This window comes from Danio aesculapii, chromosome 24, assembly GCF_903798145.1.
Source record: "Danio aesculapii chromosome 24, fDanAes4.1, whole genome shotgun sequence".
In the NCBI taxonomy this organism is placed as follows: domain Eukaryota; kingdom Metazoa; phylum Chordata; class Actinopteri; order Cypriniformes; family Danionidae; genus Danio; species Danio aesculapii.
In genome coordinates this window covers 33764761-33785458 of record NC_079458.1, presented here as the reverse complement: position 1 = coordinate 33785458, position 20698 = coordinate 33764761, and positions in this window count along the sequence as shown.

Sequence of the window (20698 nt, the reverse complement as noted above, 5' to 3'; positions counted from 1 at the left end):
ATGTGTGTAAACTAGACACATGAGACACAAATATTTAATAATACTCCAGTCTATACAGACTGGTCAAAAACTGTAGACTCCCGTTACACGGCAGCAGCAGGATGTATATGAAGAGTTTAATTGCAAAAAGAGATAACTCCATTTTTTTCATGTTTTATGTTGTGCATTGAAGAGTACACTTGCAAAAAAAGATGATTTATGGAAACTGAGAACTGTAGTATTTTGTGTCAGTTTTTGTGTCTATACCAGGGGTGTCCAAACTCTGTCCTGGAGAGCCAGTTTCCTACTGTGTTTAGCTCCAACTTGCTTCAACACACCTGCCAGGAATTTTCTAGTACTCCAGGACACTCCAGGACCGAGTTTGGACAGCCCTGGTCTATACAATGGCCTTGGATAAAAGTGATTTGCCGGAGTGGTGATACAACCAGGGCTGTATGCATCTGTCCTTGTAGTAATTAGTAATTAATATTTTGTAATTAAGTAATAAAGTAATTATATCTTAATAAAGAGAATATTTATTTGCAGTATGCATTGCGTGTTTTACTAAGATATAGTTCAGAAAAAGTCAGAAGTAGTACAACATAACCCTCTTTTTGACTGACCTAAATTTTTATAATTAAATTCTTTTTTTTTTTTTAAACACAATGCACATAATATTTAACAATCTATAAACATTATTGTCAAACATTTACTACAAATGTCTTATAATTGTGAAGTAACGATATTCTGGACTTGCTTTTTCCAAAGTAAATGACTGTTAAAACTACCAAAGTCACAAACAACATTGACACTAGATGGAGACAAAGTATTACTTTAGCGTTGAGATCTATTTTATGTGTGTCCTGTTAGCTGAGCAATCACAACTCAACGATGTATTAATATTTTGTTAATAATAATAATATTATTATTATTTTGTATCCTGGTTATTGTAATATATTAAATAACATCTAATATACTGTAATTGAATAAGATAAAGATAAATGGGAGGGTATTTGAAGAGTTCAGATGCAAAAACCTCTAAATGCCTTCTAAAATGTCCCCCTAAATTGAGCATTTTTTTTCAGCCTTCTATATTTATGTTCAGTAATTTCACTTTAAAGGCAATGAAAAGAACTTATTCGTCACTATAAAGTAAAATTACTGAGTCCACACACAGGAGTTGGAGAAAAATGCTCATTTCAGAAGAAAATATTTTATGGCATCTAAAGATTTGTGCATCTAAACTCTTCATTTATTAAGAATGAACTCTACATTACACATGGAAATGTTTGTTTTGACATACAGCTGGATTGAATAGATTCAAATACTTCATGATATCGATCAATTAATTGCTATTTAATTATTACACTTCTTCTTACCTCCTTTCATTTCATTTATACAGTAAATACTGACATACCAAAAATGTGTATTCCAATAGTCAAATGCGTTAACATTGCATTAACATTATTAATATTGAGTTATTTTACAAAATAACACAATTTTAAATAAGAGCTTGTACTTCTTTTGAAGCCAAAACAGAAGAAGTGAAGCTCATCGTTTTCTGCTGTTCCCTCTATTTATAAGACTATAAATAGTGTATTTGTGGTGGGGTATGTTGAGTGTGAGAGGGGTCTGCAGACAGGACTGTTATTGCTGTAATGAGAGCCTGTCTCTGGGCATCATCATCTCTGCTGGAGCTAATGCTGAGCTTCAGGAAACCAGCATCAGTGCGCATACATGAGCTCTACGTGTACAATCGCATAGATGGTGGACTAATTCTTTTGCTCACTATAGCTGCATTTATAGATCATAAAATATATATAGCAAATGGTAAAATGAGGAAGCAGTGCTACAATTTAGAATAATGGTTTACAGCGTTTATTAGAAATAAAGTTCATCATTATTTATTTCTTTAATGCATATTTTGATTAATTTAAATCACAATCTATGTCATCTTTAATTATTTAATTAGCACAGTAAGGTCTGACTTTGCTTTGACAAAAGTCTTATCACTTAACAGAAGTAATGTAATAAGTAATCTTTAATGCCTCCTCCTTTATCTTACCTCAAACATGCTCAATAATGTTCATGTATGGTGACTGGGCTGGCCAATCCGGGAGCACCTTGACCTTCTTTGCTTTCAGGAACTGTAGGTGACTAAAGTATGAGAAGGAGCGCTATCCTGCTAAATAATTTGGCCTCTCCTGTGGTTTGTAATGTAATGGGCAGCACAAATGTCTTGATACCTCAGGCTGTTGATGTTGCCATCCACTCTGCAGATCTCTCCCATGCCCCCATACTTAATGTAACCCCAAACCATGATTTGTCCTTCACCAAACTTGACTTATTTCTATGAGAATCTTGGGTCCATGCAGGTTCCAATAGGTCTTCTGCAGCATTTGTGATGAATGAGATCCAGTTCAACAGATGTTTCATCTACCTTCTGCCACTTTTCCAAATGATCAACTAGAAGTCAAGTTATTATTTGCTGCTCTCGACGGGATATGAGATTAGGATATGAGATGACTTATATTGTGATACATATCATAAATATCAAGATATAGTATCGTTTCTGTAAAGTCAATCCATTAATAGTTTATATATATTGACCACAGTATAAAGGACTATTTCTTATTTACATTTTAATTACAAAAACATACTCAGAAATTGACTTATTCATATGTGATCCTATTTCTCATTTCATTTAAAACTTCAGGGCAAATGTCTGATTATAATATAGAAATACATAATTAATAAAACATAAAACACTTTTCAAAACTAATGATAACAGGCCCAAACATTAAAATAAAAAAAGCAAATATCATACAGTCACATGTAAACAATGTAATATCGTGCTCATGTTCATTGTGAAAACGTATTATCAATAATAATGGCAAATATGTATTTTGTAACACTATAAACAGCAAAATATATAATTATAAACTTTTATTTTGTCCATATAATATACAACATCAAATTCATTAATTTTTCCTTCAACTTAGTTGCAGGGGTCCCCACAGCGGAATGAACTACCAACAAATCCAGCATATGATTTGCAGATGCCCTTAAAGCCGCAAGCCAGCACTAGGAAACATCCATGTATTCTCGCATTCACACACATACACTACAGCCAATTTAGCTTATTCCATTCACCTATAGCACATGTCTTTGGACTGTGAGGGAAACCAGAGCACCCGGAGGAAACCCACGCCAACACGGGGAGTATATCATCATATTGCACAGCCCTAATTCTTGCTGAATAAGTCTTCACAAACAAACATTGTGTGTATATATTGGTTGTCCTGGGAGCAGTTGTCACAAGGTCTATATCACAACAGCTTTAAGTCACAAGTCCAACAACGTCTTGTTTTCTCTAGCAACGGCTTTGTATGTAAACAAACTGTAGTATAAATAATTTCTGTAGGTCAAATAGTAGCGCATGATTTCAGAGGAGCACAAAAAACTGGTAAACTGTTTATTCAGGTAACAAAAAAATTATGATCAAAATCATGATGTTTGATCAAACTTCTTATTTAAAAAAAGCAGACACAACATAACTGAGTTTTATTTTGGGAAAACTTAATTATTTCATGTCCAATCCACTTAAATTTGTAAAAACTAGCAAGTTAACTTAGTTCCTTCATGTTTTTCCAACACAAATCGATTGTATGGAGCCCAACATTTTATACAGTGAACTTTTTTGTCTTAGTTATCCTAAATTATTTCTGCCTTATGCAGTGTAATTCACTAGACAGGAAAATGTGTATTCCAATAGGTAAATGCATTGACACTGGATTTTATGTAATCCATTAGATAAATTCAACTCAAATCATTCATTGTGTTACGCATATATATGTACTGTTTTTATTTTAAATTTAAATTAGTTTGTTTATTTATTTATTTGTGTTAATCATTACATTTTATTTTAAACCATTCAATTACCATATATGATGTGCCCCATATAGTTTGTCAAGCAACTTAAAATAGAAGTTCTAGTAAACTGAAACTGCAGCAGTCCAGTTTTCAGAGTTGAAGTTCAGTTTATTTAGTGTGGTTTAATTTTCACTACTGAAAGTCAAAACACTGAAGATATATCAAAAAAGGCCTTAAGCTTGTAAAAATAGTGCATTATTTTCAAATATAAGCATGTGCTTCAGTTTGTGCCTTTTTCATTGCTTGCATGGATAACAATAACCAGTTAGTATTAACCATTTAACCATATTACTTTGTAGTATAGGTTGTGATATGGTAGTGTTCAATATAAAATATGCTAAATAATAATAAAAAAAGAATAGAATAAAATAAAAATAAGTATGTTGCAACAACCCTAAATATTAAGGCTGTCAGTTTAGTGGTAACTTCATTATTTAATGATGAAAAAAAAATAATAATAAAAAAAGAAAAAGAGCATGTTTTAACCTGATTTTAACATTTTGCACCTGTGTGGTTAATAGATCATACACTCATATTATTCACTGTAAAAGAATGCTTGGTTCCACACAATCAATTTGTGTTAGGACAACATGAAGGAATTAAGTTAACTTATTCATCTTTACAACTTTAAGTGGATTGAACATAAAATATCTCAATAATTGTGTTGTTTCAGCTGATTGTAAAAATGGAGTTTGAACAAACAGCAAATGCCGATATTTTTTCGTGTTGGCTTTGTTTGTGCTGTTAATTAATTTAAACTGGTTTGTGCACTGGGTTAGACATTAATGAGCAAAAATGAGCTTATAAGAAAGAAAGAAAGAAATAGAAAAAAAGAAAGAAAGAATGAAAGAAAGAAGGAAAGAAAGAACGCTCAAAAAAGTCTATTTTTGCTGCTTGGTCAAAATACTAATTTAAAATGAGCTGAAACAACACAGTTCTGTGAGTTTTTTTAGGGACAAATTTATTACTTTTTGTTCAATCAACTTAAAATTGTACATCTGTACAATTGTAAAATGAACAAGCAAATATCATACAGTCACATGTAAACAATGTAATATTGTGCTCATGTTAATTGTAAAAAAGTATTACCAAAAATAATGGCAAAAATGTATTTTGTAACACTATAAGCAGCATAATATGAAATTATAGACTTTTTATTTGTCCATATAATATACACCATCAAATTCATTAATTTTCCTTCAACTTGGTTGCAGGGGTCGCCACAGCGGAATGAAACAGAATGCTTGGTTCCACACAATCAAGTTGTGTTGGGACAACATGAAGGAATTAAGTTAACTTATTCATCTTTACAAATTTAAGTGGATTGAACATAAAATAATTAAGTTTAAAAAAAAACGCAGATTTTTTTGTGTTGGCTTTGCTTGTTTGTGCTGTTAATTAATTTGCACTGGTTTGTCTACTGGGTTAGACATTAAGAGCAAAAATTAGCTTGAAAGAAAGAAAGAAAGAAAGAAAGAAAGAAAAGGAAAGAAAGAAAGAAAGAAAGAAAGAAAGAAAAAGAAAAGGAAAGAAAGAAAGAAAGAAAGAAAGAAAGAAAGAAAAGGAAAGAAAGAAAGAAAGAAAGAAAGAAAGAAAGAAAAGGAAAGAAAGAAAAAGAAAGAAAGAAAGAAAGAAAGAAAGAAAGAAAGAAAGAAAGAAAGAAAGAAAGAAAGAAAAGGAAAGAAAGAAAGAAAGAAAGAAAATGAAAGAAAGAAAGAAAAAAGAAAGAAAGAAAAAAGAAAAGGAAAGAAAGAAAGAAAGAAAGAAAGAAAGAAAGAAAGAAAGAAAGAAAGAAAGAAAGAAAGAAAGAAAGAAAGAAAGAAAGCTGAAAGAAGTCTATTTTTGCTGCTTGGTCAAAATACTAGTTTAAAATGAGCTGAAACAACACAGTTCTTTGAGGTTTTTTAGGGACAAATTTATTACTTTTTGTTAACTTAAAATTGTAAAAACCATTAAGTTAACTTAATTGATTTGCGTTGAGACGAGATGAAGTGATTGTGTGGAACCCAGCATTTTTTACAGTCAAAGGAAGTTGTTTTAGGTTTTGTGTGCATTATGTTGACTAGACCCTTAAGTTGAATTAAATGAAACTTCTATTATTTTCAGTAACAACTTTTACATAAGCATATATAAGCGTATATAAATTATAATGTCAGTTCAGTGGTAATTACATTATTTAATGACCACAATAAGCACGTTTTAACCCATTTTGCACCTGTGTTGTTAACTATTTACTACATTCCACTTGTTAAGTCATGATGTATGGAATACTCTTTCCAGGTCCAAGCCGCTACTCGTTTGAATTGAGAAAATATTTATTTATGACCCCTTTTTAGTCATATCACACATTCAAGTGAATTGGATATACACGACAGTGTACACGACAGTCTCTGGACTTTCTGCATCACAAACACTAATATTTTAACAATTAAAAAGAAATTAATCACTTTCTGGCCATCGGATATTAGGCATGGAGAACATGTAAATCCGCTATGTAAAACCTGTGCTGGATAAGTTGGAAGTTTTGTACGTTATGAAGAGTTTAATGTAATATTTTAGTCAGTTTGATTTATGTAAGTTGAAATGACTAGAAGTTCATTTGATTCAACTCAAAAATTTAAAACAGCTTTACTTGTGCTGGGTTGCAGCTAGAAGGGCATCCCTTGCGTAAAACATATGCTGGAATAGTTGGCGGATCATTCCGCCGTGGTGACTCCTGATAAATAAGAGACTAAACCAAAGGAAAATGAATGGATTTTAAACAGCAAGATTTTATTACAGTGTAATTTGCACTGATTAATGCACTAAAATGAGCTGTTGTGTCTGTGCTTATTGTCAGCACAAGTTCCACTCCCATCAGTGCTTTTATTTTATAGCACCCTTGGCTAATTTGACTTTGGTAAATATGGCCTTTTTTTCAATTTGCAGTCTGCAATTTACACTGATAAATCCTATCTACGTCTTCACCATTCAAGCCACTGTAGCCCTGTTTAACGTAATGCTACATACTGTCGAGCTTCTCTCAGGGAGAGATTGTGCTTCTGTACAGTATTACTTCTCCTATCTGCTCTCCTTATCCCTTCTTACATCACCTCCTCTTGATCTTTCTTTAAAGCATTCTCTAGAGTCCTCATTATTTGTTTGCTTTGGGTTTTCACCGAGGACCCTTTTTCCACATAGCAAAGTCACGCTAGTTGTGTAAATGTAGTATATTGCATTTCCTATACTGTGTCTGTTACACGCCCGTGCAGCAAAGCTCAATGTGATGCCATTTGACAACATGCCATAAGCATTTGAAATCTTCTGATACCTCCGCTAATGTTTTGAAAGCTTGAACATTGGATTGGAGAAATTAGTGTGTTGTGTTTTGGCAAGATTAATGTAATTTGTGTTAAATCGTGAAAAGTGTAGAATCCACTTAGAAACAAAATATGGTGGCCGTGTTAGTGATTGTGAAAACATTGAGTTTAATTTTATGAATTGTTACTGTAAATGAATTACGTTCAAGTTAAATTATGTTAAATGAAATGTATTTCCTTTTGAAAATATACAATTATTTTTAAGATCTCTCCCCGTGTTCGCGTGGGTTTCCTACAGGTGCTTTGGTTTCCCCCACAGTCCAATGACATGCACTATAGTGAATTGGATACTATCTAAATTGAATACTAAACTAAATTGGCTGTAGTGTATGAGTGTGTGTGAATGAGAGAGCCTGTGTGTGTTTCCCAGTGCTGGGTTGAGGCTTGGCATGGGATTTTTTACTTTATTTTTTTTGTTTTTTTTTTAACAGTATCTCCAACAGAAAAGATATCCAAAGATACCATTTTAAATTTAAGGAAATCTTTAGCCTGACATGTTTACTGTTCCAAAATATTTTTAATGTTTCTCAAACTAAAATATATATTGTGTTCAAAGGTGAAAAGAAGTTTTAAATTTTTACCCAGACGTTTAAAAAGACTGTATTTTAAAGCAGTAATTACAATACTGTGAAACCGTGATATTTTTATCCAAGGTTAACCTGCCGTCAGAATCTTAAACTGGCCCATGCCTAATTGCTAATATATCAGATGGAAGGGCATCTGATATAAAATGTATGCCAGAGTAATTGGTGGTTCATTCCACGGTGGCAACTCCTGATAAATCAGGGACTAAGCCAAAGGATAGTGAATAAGTAAGACACTACAGTAACTTATATCAAATTTCACCAGGTATCACCATTTTTCTTAACTGATTAATTGTTTTTCAGTGTTTTAAATTACTGAAATGTGAAATATGCAGATGAGGCATTGTCAAATTAAATTTAAAATAAATTGCGCAAATCACAGAAATCTCTTGTTGACATAATTATAGTATTTTTCTCAGTGTATCAGAAAATACTGTCAGCAGCTAGAACAAATGAATGAATAAATAATTACATAACGTGTGTGTGTGTTTGTGTGTGTGTGTGTGCGTGTGTGTGCGTGTGTGTGTGTTCATAAAAAATAAAGATACATCTTTTCAATGTTTTCTTTCTACTCGTCTGAAAGAGAAGGAAGGGAAAAAAAAGAAAAAAAGGCCTTAACTTTTCTAGCTTACATCATCTTGACATGATCCTTAAGCTGAATTAAATCAATCTTCAATTATTTTATTACTTTTAAGTAAAATAAAAAGAATGTTTTTTTTTTAATGTTTGTAGGTCTTATGTACTGCTCTGACTGTAGATGAGCTCTTGACTCCTGGAGCGTTTGGTGAACACAAAGTGTTTAGTAGGAGGTCTGAGACGAGCTTTACAAAACATACCCACCAGGGCTGACTATAACACACACACATATACACACTCGCAAGTTCCCCCTCCTTGCCATCTCTGGCCACGAAGCTCACATTACCCAATGGGTATCATTATTTTACAGTGAATGACTTTCTCTCCTTCTCATTCTCTTGTTTACTCGCTCTCGCTGTCTTTTATCTTTCTTTTCTCGCCGCAGAAGCGGCCGCGGGGACTCGGCAGGCTGGTGGTGGCGTGGAACAGGTGGAAGACCTCTAGTGACCTCCGGCCCTGGTGAGAGTTCTCTTCCCGGGGCTGACCAACCTGCCCGACTCTCTTGCACTTCCTCTCTCTCCGTCAGTCAGATCCAACCCAGGGCAAAAGAGCAGGTCACCAATCCTGGTACCGTTTTACCCCCTGAGAGTCCAGCAGCACACAGAGCCAAACAGCCCGTCACGGCCGGTGTTGGAGTTATATTGCGCTCGTTCTCTCAGGGGCTGAAGTCCACTGGACTCCTCCTGTAGTCTGAGAATCAGCATATGCACTTATCATCATGTGCTTTTCTGGAAACCCCAGCAACCCTGTCAGGCCCGTCTGGCAATGCTAAACTGTAAAGCTCTTTGGGTGGAAATGGTTGTGTCTTTGGCAATTAATGTTTACGACAGATTTGAGGGAATGCCGACGAGAGTGTGTGGACTCGACGCTGTCATTTTCCCCTGCGGATTTGCGTCGGTGTCCGAGTCAAACTGCCGGGAACAGGCGGAGAGATGCCCGAACCTGTGGAAGTATGGATCCCGTGCGGACGGTGCAATCGAAGTGACAGGTCGGCGGTGGAAGTGGGGACATTCTCCGTGTGTGAGCAAGACGAGTCCGCTGGCGGTGGCTCCCCCTGCCACCTCTCTCCTCCCTTCCACGGCTGCGTGTAGGAGTGCAGCAATCTTCTCTGACGCTTGTGGAAGTTTTAGCGGCCTGCGGTTTCCCATGCGGGATGCAGGGGTGCCCAGGGGTGCCGGCGTTGGGAGCGGTGCCGTGCCGGATTAGGACCTCGCTGGCTGAGTTTGATGGCAGACCTGGAAAGACAAACCCTGCCAGGCACAAACTGCTCAGCCACATGATGTCAGGAGGAAGGAGAAAAAAAAAATCTAGCCATGCAGCGGCAGAGCGCACAGACAGATGACACCCAGCAGGAAGCTGCAGCCAAATCTGTAAGCATCCACAATCCAGCTGGCTCGCCCTAGGGTACCTGTCTCACAGAGGAGTCTCCACAACACCCTGTGAGCTGTCAAATTAACTCACAGATCTGGAAAGATGGAAGCGATGTGTCCCCACATACTCAACAGGGACCGCTATAAAGTGTTTTAATTTGTTGTTAGCTCCTCTGCTTATAAATATAAAATAAATAACATAAGTAGAAACGCTACATACACATGTTCAGTAGACAGAAAGGCAATGTTCACACCAGCATGAGCGAGCACGCTTGGAGATACACACGCTGCTGACGCTGAAGGCCTGTGGTGCTTTACAATCATTGCCCATTGCTCTGCAGTCCCCTGGGAAATGTGTTTATGGAAAAACACTTTTCTCATTATGCTCTATACACACGGTGACCTCATTTCATGCCACGTGTCTGAACTTTAAACAAAATGGTTTGAAAAACGAAAGATAGTTAAGGTTGTGTTACAGTTATGTTGCCGCATGTGAGAGATCTTCTTTTAGGTAACTTTATCATCACATTTTAAAATAATTGTATTTTTCATATATTAAAAAAGTTACAAATCTGAAAACCTGCAACCATAGTATTTGTTTTTCTACTTAGGAAGTAAATGTTTACAGGTTTTCAGCTTTCTTCAAGATATCGTCTTTTGAGCTCAGCAGAAGAAAGAAACTCGTGAAGGTTTGAAACCACTTGACGATGAGTAAACAGTAATTGTATTTATTTTTGGTGAACTTTGCATTTACACTCACCGGCCACTTTATTATACACCTGTCCAACTGCTCGTTAACGTTAATTTCTAATCAGCCAATCGCATGGCTGCAACTGCAAGACATGGTCAAGATGATCTGCTGCAGTACAAACCGAGCATCAGAATGGGGAAGAAAGGTGATTTAAGTGACTTTGAACGTGGCACAGTTGTTGGTGCCAGACAGGCTGGTCTGAGTATTTCAGAAACTGCTGATCTACTGGGTTTTCTACGCACAACCATCTGTAGGGTTTACAGAGAATGGTCTGAAAAAGAGAAAATATGGCAGAGGTCAGAGGAGAAAGGCAACAGTAACTCAAATAACCACTCGTTACAACCAAGATATACAGAAGAGCATCTCTGAACACACAACACGTTGAACCTTGAGGTGGATGGGCTACAGCAGCAGAAGACCACACCGGGTGCCACTCCTGTCAGCTAAGAACAGAAAACTGAGCCTACAATTTGCACAGGCTCACCAAAATTGGACAATAGAAGATTGGAGAAACGTTGCGTGGTCTAATGAGTCTCGATTTCTGCTGCGACATTCGGAAGATTGGGTCAGAATTTGGCGTCAACAGCATGAAAGCATGGATCCATTCAGCCTTGTATCAGTGGTTCAGGCTGCTGGTGGTGTATTGGTGTTGAAGATATTTTCTTGGCACACTTTGGGCCCATTAGTACCAATTGAGTATCGTGTCAACGCTACAGCCTAACTGAGTATTGTTGCTGACCATGTCCATCCCTTTATAACCACACTGTACCCATCTTCTGATGGCTACTTCCAGCAGGATAAGGCGCCATGTCATAAAGCGCGAATCATCTCTGACTGGTTTCTTGAATATGACAATGAGTTCACTGTACTCAAATGGCCTCCACAGTCACCAGAACTCAATCCAATGGAGCACCTTTGGAATGTGGTGGAACAAGAGATTCACATCATTGCTGTGCAGCCGACAAATCAATTGTGCAGCAATTGCTTGACGCTATCATGTCATTATGGACCAAAATCTTTGAGGAATATTTTCAGTCCCTTGCTGAATCTATGCCATGAAGGATGAAAGAAGTTCTGAAGGAAAAAGGGGGTCCAACCTGCTACTAGTAAGGTGTACCTAATAAAGTGGTGGGTGAGTGTAAGACCCAATCCCAACTCTACCCCTTAGCCCTACCCCTTAACTCCTACCCCTCGTTTTGCTCATTTCCGTGAAGGGTTAGGGGTGTCGCAATTCTCTTTAGCTTAAAGGCGTAGGGCTAAGGGAAAGGGGTGAATACCCCTTCGAATTAAGATTTTTCAGGACCACACTCGAAAATTTCCCAGAATACATCATCTACAAAGGCAGATAATTACACTAGGTAGTAAGGAGATCCACAAATTAGTATTTTTGTCATTATTACGAATTTTTACAAGAAACAAGCACATGTTTTAATATATTCATAACCGTGTTCGTGTTTTACTGTTGTGCTTAAAAAAAACGCTAAAATAAAAACTGCTAAATTTTGCAATCTATAATCCATAATAATAATTCCTGTACAGCAGTCCCACAACATTCTGACACTCGATGACTCTCGTATTCCCTGTCAGAAAAGTCTAGTGGCTGGGAATGGGCTTTTTACAGTGTCTGCTATAATGTTAATGTTTTTGGTGCGTTTACATAGATAAATATAGCCACTGTGTTAAATGCATAGTATTACGATCTTATTGCCACATTAGATCGTTATGATAACATGATATACCTGTACGCCTTCAGTGATTTCCTGAAGATAAATACTAAAAAATAAAGCAGCTGGAATAACTACAGCAGTCGCGATTGTCTGATCTCATATAAAGCAAGGAATCACAATGACATATGATGACGTGTGCAGGTGCTAGTGCTGTCCCAATTCTTAGGGGTAAATTTTGAAGCCCTTCCCCTTCACCCTTGGTTTTAAGGGCCAAGGGGACGGGGAAGGGGTAGGGGTAGGGGTACAAAAATAGAATTGGGATTGCGCCAAAGGAAGTTGATTTCATGTTAAGCAACAGAAAGTAGACAGCAATTGAACATATACTGTATTAATCTGAAGAGATACATACACTGTATGTAGTGTATTACATAAAAATTCACATATAGAAACAGACAAAATGTGGAAAGTACAGCCTTTGACCTCATGCTCTAATTCCAGACAAAGAAGGGACACTTTCTTTCCAAAAACCACAAAGATTTTGAACAAAAGTAGGCACAGATCCTCTGACCTTCAGGATATATCATTAATGGTTTGGCAAAAATCCTTTTATCATACCAATAAAATTTGAATCTTGAACCTCTTAAGAGAAATCCAAAGGGGGGTGAATTGCGGTGAAGAATTGCAGAATTCATTCAACAAAAACACACCAGGCAGAAAATGGAGATCCTGGTCAGACATAGCTTTGTTCTTCCATGAAGTTTCCAGTCACAACAACTTTATTTCCAGACAGGCCGTTACAAAACACAGTCCCACTTTATATTAACTGGCCTTAACCAATATGTACTTACACTGAAATGAATCTTTTGTTACAATGTACTTATTGTGTAAATATATGCTTTGCAATGTACTTATGATGGATTAAATACATGCATGTAATTAATTTCTGTAATTACATCTTTAATGATTGTTGACCATCCCTTACACCTTAACCCCCCAATAAACCTGTACATCGAACCTGTCGCTAACCCGACCCGTATCCCATTTCAACAGCGCCAGAAGTGTTCTGCGATACATTATGAACCCGGTAAGTACATTTATGTATTTATTTTTTGATGCAAGTACATAGTAGTTAAGGCAGGGGTGGGCAAACTCAGTCCTGGAGGGCCAGTGTCCTGCACAGTTTAGCTCCAACACTAATCAAACACACCTGAACATGCTAATTAGTGTCTTCAAGATCACTAGAAATCTATAAGCAGGTGTGTTTGATTAGAGTTGGAGCTAAACTGTGCATGACACCGGCCCTCCAGGACCGAGTTTGCCCACCCCTGAGTTAAGGCCACTTAGTATGAAATGCAACCAAAAAGACAATATACACCGAAAAATCTGTAGAAATCAAACAAAACAACTTTAAATCTTGTTTCCCGTTTTGCATGCTTTATATGTCAAATGTTCAACCAATGGCTTTGTTAGCTTATTTATTATTGTGGATGAAATTTTAATAGGAATATAGGAGATGTGGAATATTGCATGATGGGAATTTAGTTTTTTTATGGTTGAAACAGATTTAAATTTGTCACATGTGGACCAGCAGAAAGCTGCATAATTTCCCACACTGCAAAAAGTGATTAGTTACATTACTTAAAAAAAAGGTGATTAAACCCGTTACTTAAAAAAGCATTAAATCCATTGACTTAACTTTCCTAATTATGCACATCATTTGTTTACTTAATAATTAAAAGGCAACGAGTTTTTTTTTTTATAGTCAACTAATTCGCTTTTTAGAGTGCATTAAAAAATCTATTGTAATTTATATTTCAAATTAGAAAAAGTTGGGACAGTATAAAAAAAACACCAATTAATAAAAAAAAGTAGTGATCTCCAAATTTACTTTGACTTGTATTTCATTGCAGACAGTATGAACACAAAATAGTTCATGTTTTGTTTGGTCAACTTAATTTCATTTGTAAATATACATCCTTTCCTGTCATTCAGAGCTGCAACACATTCCAAAAAGAGTTGGGACAGGAGCAATTTAGGGCTTGTAATCAGGTAAATTGGTTAAATATTGGTGTGATTTGAAACAGGTGATGTCAACAGGTGATTGTAATTATGATTTGGTACAAAAGCAGCATCCAAAAAAGGTCTAGTCATTTAGCAGCAAAGTTCAATTCAATTCAATTCACCTTTATTTGTATAGCGCTTATACAATGTAGATTGTGTCAAAGCAGCTTCACATAAAAGGTCTTAGTAAATTGGAACAGTGTAGTTCAATTTTTAGTGTTTAAGTTCAGTTGAGTTTAACTCAGTTCAGTGTGGTTTAATAATCACTACTGAGAGTCCAAACACTAAAGAGCAAATCCAACGATGCGCAGCTCTACAGATCCCAAACCATGCAAGCCAGTGGCGACAGCGGAGAGGGAAAAAAAACTTCACTAAATGGCGAAAGTGAAGAAAAAAAACCTTGAGAGAAACCAGGCTCAGTTGGGCACAATCATTTTAATTTCTCCGCTGGCCAAACGTCTTGTGCAGAGCTGCAGTCTCAGTGGCAGAGGCTGGAAGCTGGCCTCAGTGAAGACTCGTCTGTCTCTGGAGCGTCACAGGAATCAGTCTCATGTTCTCCACTCTTCCATGACCACCACAGTAGCTGCTCAGGATACGGCCTGGTCCAGGATATGGAAACCTTGGGATCATCTTGTCGTTGGTCTTGGATCGAGTCAGTGACTCTGCATAGTCTGAGGGCCTCGGGAAGAGTATCCCCAGGAGGAAATGGAGAATAAAGAAAATAATAGTCCAAAGATAGTCCGATGATCGCCAGTTTGCCGACAAATACACGAGAAAATTATTGAAATTTGTTCCTCAAAGAGAGATAGGAAGACATTTGGATATTTCACCTTCAACAGTGCATAACATAATTAAAAGATTCAAGGAATCTGAAGGAATTTCAGTGCATTAAGGACAAGGACACAAGCCTAAGCTGAACAACCGTGATCACCAACACCTCAGGTGGTACTGCATCAAGAATTGTCATCTTGAAGTGATATCACCACATGGGCTCAGGACTACTTTGGCAAACCTTTGTCAAGTACCACAATACGTTGTTACATCCACAAATGCCAGTTAAAACTGTACTGTGCCAAATAAAAGCCCTATGTTAACAGTGTCCAGAAGCACCGTCGACTTCTCTGGAAGCTCGGAAACATCTTGGATGGACCATCACACAGTGGAAATGTGTACTGTGGTCAGATGAATCAATATTTCAGGTATTTTTTGGGAGAAATGGACGCCAGAAGAAAGGATCATCCAGACTGCTACCAGCAAAAAATCCAAAAGCCAAGGTCTGTCATGGTATGGGTATATTGTCAAGGTATATTGTGTCAGTAAATTTAGAAATCACTACTTTCTTTTTTTTATTTGTGTTTCCCAACTATTTCTGATTTGGGGTTGTAGTAAATTTGGACCATTCTATAATAAAGTGTATTATACTGTTTACATTTTAGCATTGCTACAGGAAGCTGTGGTGTATTTTAGTATAATATAAACAGTTAGAGAATGAAGAAAACAAAACAAAGTGCGTTGGGTAATTTGTTTATTTAACTGTACTTTAGCTGTTACCATAGCAAATATAATATTACCACAGTAGATTAATTCAAGCACTTTGGTTCAAAAGCACTACAGTATTTACTAAATTACTATTATATTTTTCTAAATGAGGGTTGAAATTGATTTTTGTGAGCACTTTGATTTATTTCCCTTTTTTTGTAAATGAGAGCGAGATTGTAGCAAGACGAAAGTGTATTATAGAAAAGTGAATAAACAAAATACAGCCTTTGACCATTTGCTCTAATTGTACACGAAGAAGGGACAGTTTCTGTCCACAACCCACAAAGATTTTGAACAAAAGTAAGCACAGATCCTCTCACCTTCAGGATATGTCATTAATGGTTTGGCAAAAATCATTTTATCATAGCAATAAAACTTGAATCTTGAACCTCTTGAGAGATATCCAGAGGGGGGTGAATTGCGGTGAAGATTGCAGAATTCATTCAACACAAACACACCAGGCTGAAAATGTAGATCCTAGTCAGATAGAACTGTGCCATTCTCTTGCGCCTTGTAAAGTACGAGTTCGAGTACCTTCAAGTATCTTGGGTTGTCATTAGCTATGTTTCCATCCAAAAATGCGAATTAAATTCATGCGCAAAGCAGGAATATCACATAAAAGACTTGTGAATAAAGCACGGTTTCCATCCAATAAGTCAAAGAGAACAAAATCGTCACTTCCTGATTAACATGGCGCCAAATATCAAAAGTGTAAATGCAATTTATTGAGGTAGGAGAAGCTGCGTGAATCTTTTCTTTATTTAATAAATGACCTCAGAAGACAATGCCGACACGTAACGGACACGTGGTGGCGTTTGAAGGTGTGACATGCGGAGAACAGACGGTCTTGACAGTTCAGGAGGTAATAAATAATATAATAAGACTAATACTGAAACGGTTAAGGTGTTTTAGAATGACCAAAACAACATTTCAGATGTTTTACAATGTGGTCAGCCTGCTGGTTTGTCCATTCACAGACATTTTTATCCTCACATGATCTCTTATAACAAAATCACATGATTTTTTTTTAATGGACATACTGGAATTTGTTCTGTAAAGGTGTTTCCATCGTAGTTTGTGCACATCTTTTCTTATCAAATAAAAGTTTATCCTACTAAGTTATTTACATTTGTTTGCGAATTTTCAAAATTGATGCGCATCTTGCCGTTTTCCCAACCGTTTTTTTCAACCCAGGCCCATTCTGAGAACGTAGTCCCGTGGACGTTTCTGGAGACCGCGAAATAAGTAGCCGGGGGTACGTACGGCTGCATTTCATTTTTTTAAGCGAACGCTGCAGGGCGGTGTGACGCCGTTCCTTTCGGCGCTTGCCGGCCGGCCAGCCGGCCGCTCGTCCCGTGTGGAGGGCTTTCCCGCTGCAACCAGTTTGTCCGGTTATCTCTTTGTGTACTCTGGTGGACTCGAGACGCAGAGAGGGGCTGACCACGACAATGACGACGACCGGGTTCGAGTCCGGGGAAGAGCGTTTCCAGAAATCAGGTAAGAAAACAAAAACAAAATCCAAAAAATGAAGCGAACAAGTTCGTCACAGGGTGAGAATGTGGTCAAAATCCGAAAACGTGGTAAAAATTTGACGAGGGCTTTTCTTTTTCTGGACGGCTTTTGTGAATCGTTGTTGGTTGGGTTTAGGGACAAAGGAGGGTGGGTCAGCCGATTGGCCGGTCGCACGGTCAATCATTCTGTCATCCAGGCAGACAGGCGGAAGGTCGTTCGACAGCGGCCTCTAGCGGATTCGCGAAAACTAAAACTGCAAAAATAAGTGCCTCCCGGGACGTATTTCGCGGTCTCCAGAAACGTCCCCGGGACTACGTTCTCAGAATGAGCCTGGGTTGTTTTTTTTAATGCGCATCTCCAAAATGTGCATTAAAATAGGTGGTTGGAAATATAGCAATTGATCATACACTGACTTAGAAAGCCCACATAGACTATCCCAAAATTCTAACCAAGTCTATATAGTTTTTCAGAGATATTTTTTTATTATTGGTATTGCTAATGATACTTTTTGTCTATTGTTTTATGTGGATTGAGTCCAAGACAAATTTTATGCAAAGGAAAATAATTTATATCTCTAACTTTAGTTTTAGTTTTTAATTTATAAACTCTAACGTTTAATAAGCCCATTTAAAAGTGTGAGTTGGTACTTAAACTTAAGTGTTACCGTCAATCCATATAAAGTGATTACGATTATGAAACAATTCTTATCTTAAAACATTCCTAATTATAACTGGAGAAAAAAAGCCAATAAGCCATGACACTTTAAAATGTGTTTGAGTTAATGTGCTTTGAAAGTCAATGTGCTTTATCAAATATCATTAGACTACACTGTTTATGATCTGTATTCATATGATTTTTGTTTTTAAATCAAGAGCATTGTTTGTTTGTCTGATCCAGTCCCATTGAAAGATCAGTATCTGTTGGCAAACTGTACACTTGAGTTTATATTATTTGACGACAACAAAGGCTTCTCTATGGCAACATTCCAAAACAAGTTATGAATTCGTAGGTGGTGTCTGATCTTAAGACCCAATCGCCGTCTGCAGTTCCCTAGCTGTAATCATTGCAGCCAAGCAAACCGTCCTACTCAACATGAGTCAGGCCAATATTGACAAATATGCCAATATCTCAGGTTGATTTCAACATAATTATTACTCTGATAGCAGAAATTGACATTTTACAGTTGTTAAGTGGTTCAGTTATAGTGAAATCCTGATTTGTGCAGGTCAACAACTTTATGTCACACATCATTACTGCATTCTTGGGTTTTTCCCATAGTGATGGACGACTAGAATTTGGCCTTTGTGTTTCTAATATTTACACCCGGATGAAACAGAAGGTCATGGATTTCCACTCAAGTGTTCCTAATCGCTTATTTGAACTTTTAAAATGTGAATTACTGATAGGAAGATAGCTTGAACATTTTAACTTTAGATTTTTAAGGGATGTGTAGGAGAATATTGACACATTTAGGGATGTTTTGAAGTGATTTCACTGCAATAAAAAGATTTTGTATGAATGACTATAGAAGTTCTCTCATCAATGTGTTCTTATCAATGAATTTATGCATAGTGGGGCCTTCTAGTTGATTATTTGGTATCAGAAGTGGCTGATATGAAAGGCAAAGGTCTCTAGATTACGCTTATTTTACCAAAATAAAATCATGCCTTGATTTTTAATTATTTAATTAGGACAGTAAGGTCCGACTTTGCTTAGACAAAAGTCTTGTCACATAACAGAAATAATGTACAGTATAGAATATACAGTATAGAGTATAAAAATACAATTAATATTGTGTATGACTCCCATGATCTTGGAGGACTGCATTCATACATTTCTGCAATGACTCAAATAACGTATCAATAAAGTCATCTGGAATGACAAAGAAAGCGTTCTTTCAGGACTTCCAGAGTTCATTGAGAATCTTTGGATTAATCTTCAATGCCTCCTCCTTCATCTTACCCTAGACATGCTTAATAATGTTCATGTCTGGTAACTAGGCTGACCAATCCTGGAGCACCTTGACCTTCTTTGCTTTCCGAAACTTTGATGTGGAGGCTGAAGTATGAAAAGGAGCGCTATCATGCGGAAGAATTTGCCCTCTCCTGTGGTTTGTAATGTAATGGGCAGCACAAATGTCTTGATACCTTAGGCTGTTGATGTTGCCATCCACTCTGCAGATCTCTCACATACCTCCATAATTAATGTAACCCCAAACCATGATTTTAACTTAACCAAACTTGACTGATTTCTATGGCAATCTTGAGTCCATGCGGGTTCCAATAGGTCTTCTGCAGTATTTGTGATGATTGGGATGCAGTTCAACAGATAATTCATCAGAAAAATCTACCTTCTGTCACTTTTCCAAATCATCAACTAGAAATCAAGTTATTATTTGTTGCTCTTACAACTGGGAGGATCGACGACAAGACATTTGTCAGATAATGTATTTACATACCTATATATATATATATATATATATATATATATATATATATATATATATATATATATATATATATACAGTTGAAATCAGAATTATTAGCCCCCCTTTGAATTTTGTTTTTCTTTTTAAATATTTCCCAAATGATGTTTAACAGAGCAAGGAAATTTTCACAGTATGTCTGATAATATTTTTTCTTCTCGAGAAAGTTTTATTTGTTTTATTTCGGCTAGAATAAAAGCAGTTTTAATTTTTTTATGAACCATTTTAAGGTCAAAATTATTAGACCCTTTAAGCAATTTTTTTTTTCAATTGTCAATGGAACAAACCATCATTATACAATAACTTGCCTAATCACCCTATCCTATCTAATTACCTAATTAAAGTAGTTAAGCCTTTAAATTTTTACTTTAAACTGTATAGAAGTGTCTTGAAAATATCTAGTAAAATATTATTTACTGTCATCATGGCAAAGATAAAATAATTCAGTTATTATAACTATTATATTTAGAAATGTGTAGAAAAAAATTGCTCTTCATTAAACAAAAATTAAGGGAAAAATAAACAGTGGGGCTAATAATTCAGGGGGGCTAATTATTCTGACTTCAACTGTATATATAAATATATACATATATATATATATATATATATATATATATATATATATATATATATATACACATACACACACACAGTTTATGTTTTAAGCATAAACTCACATAAGTTGTATTTTTTGAAAACTTTTTTGAAAACTTTGCTAAGTAAAAGAGGATGTCTTTATTTTGGGAGAGTTATCACACCTCTTTTTGTCCTTTCATACTTCTCAGACGCAAATCATTTCTTAATTTACAGAGAAACACTCCA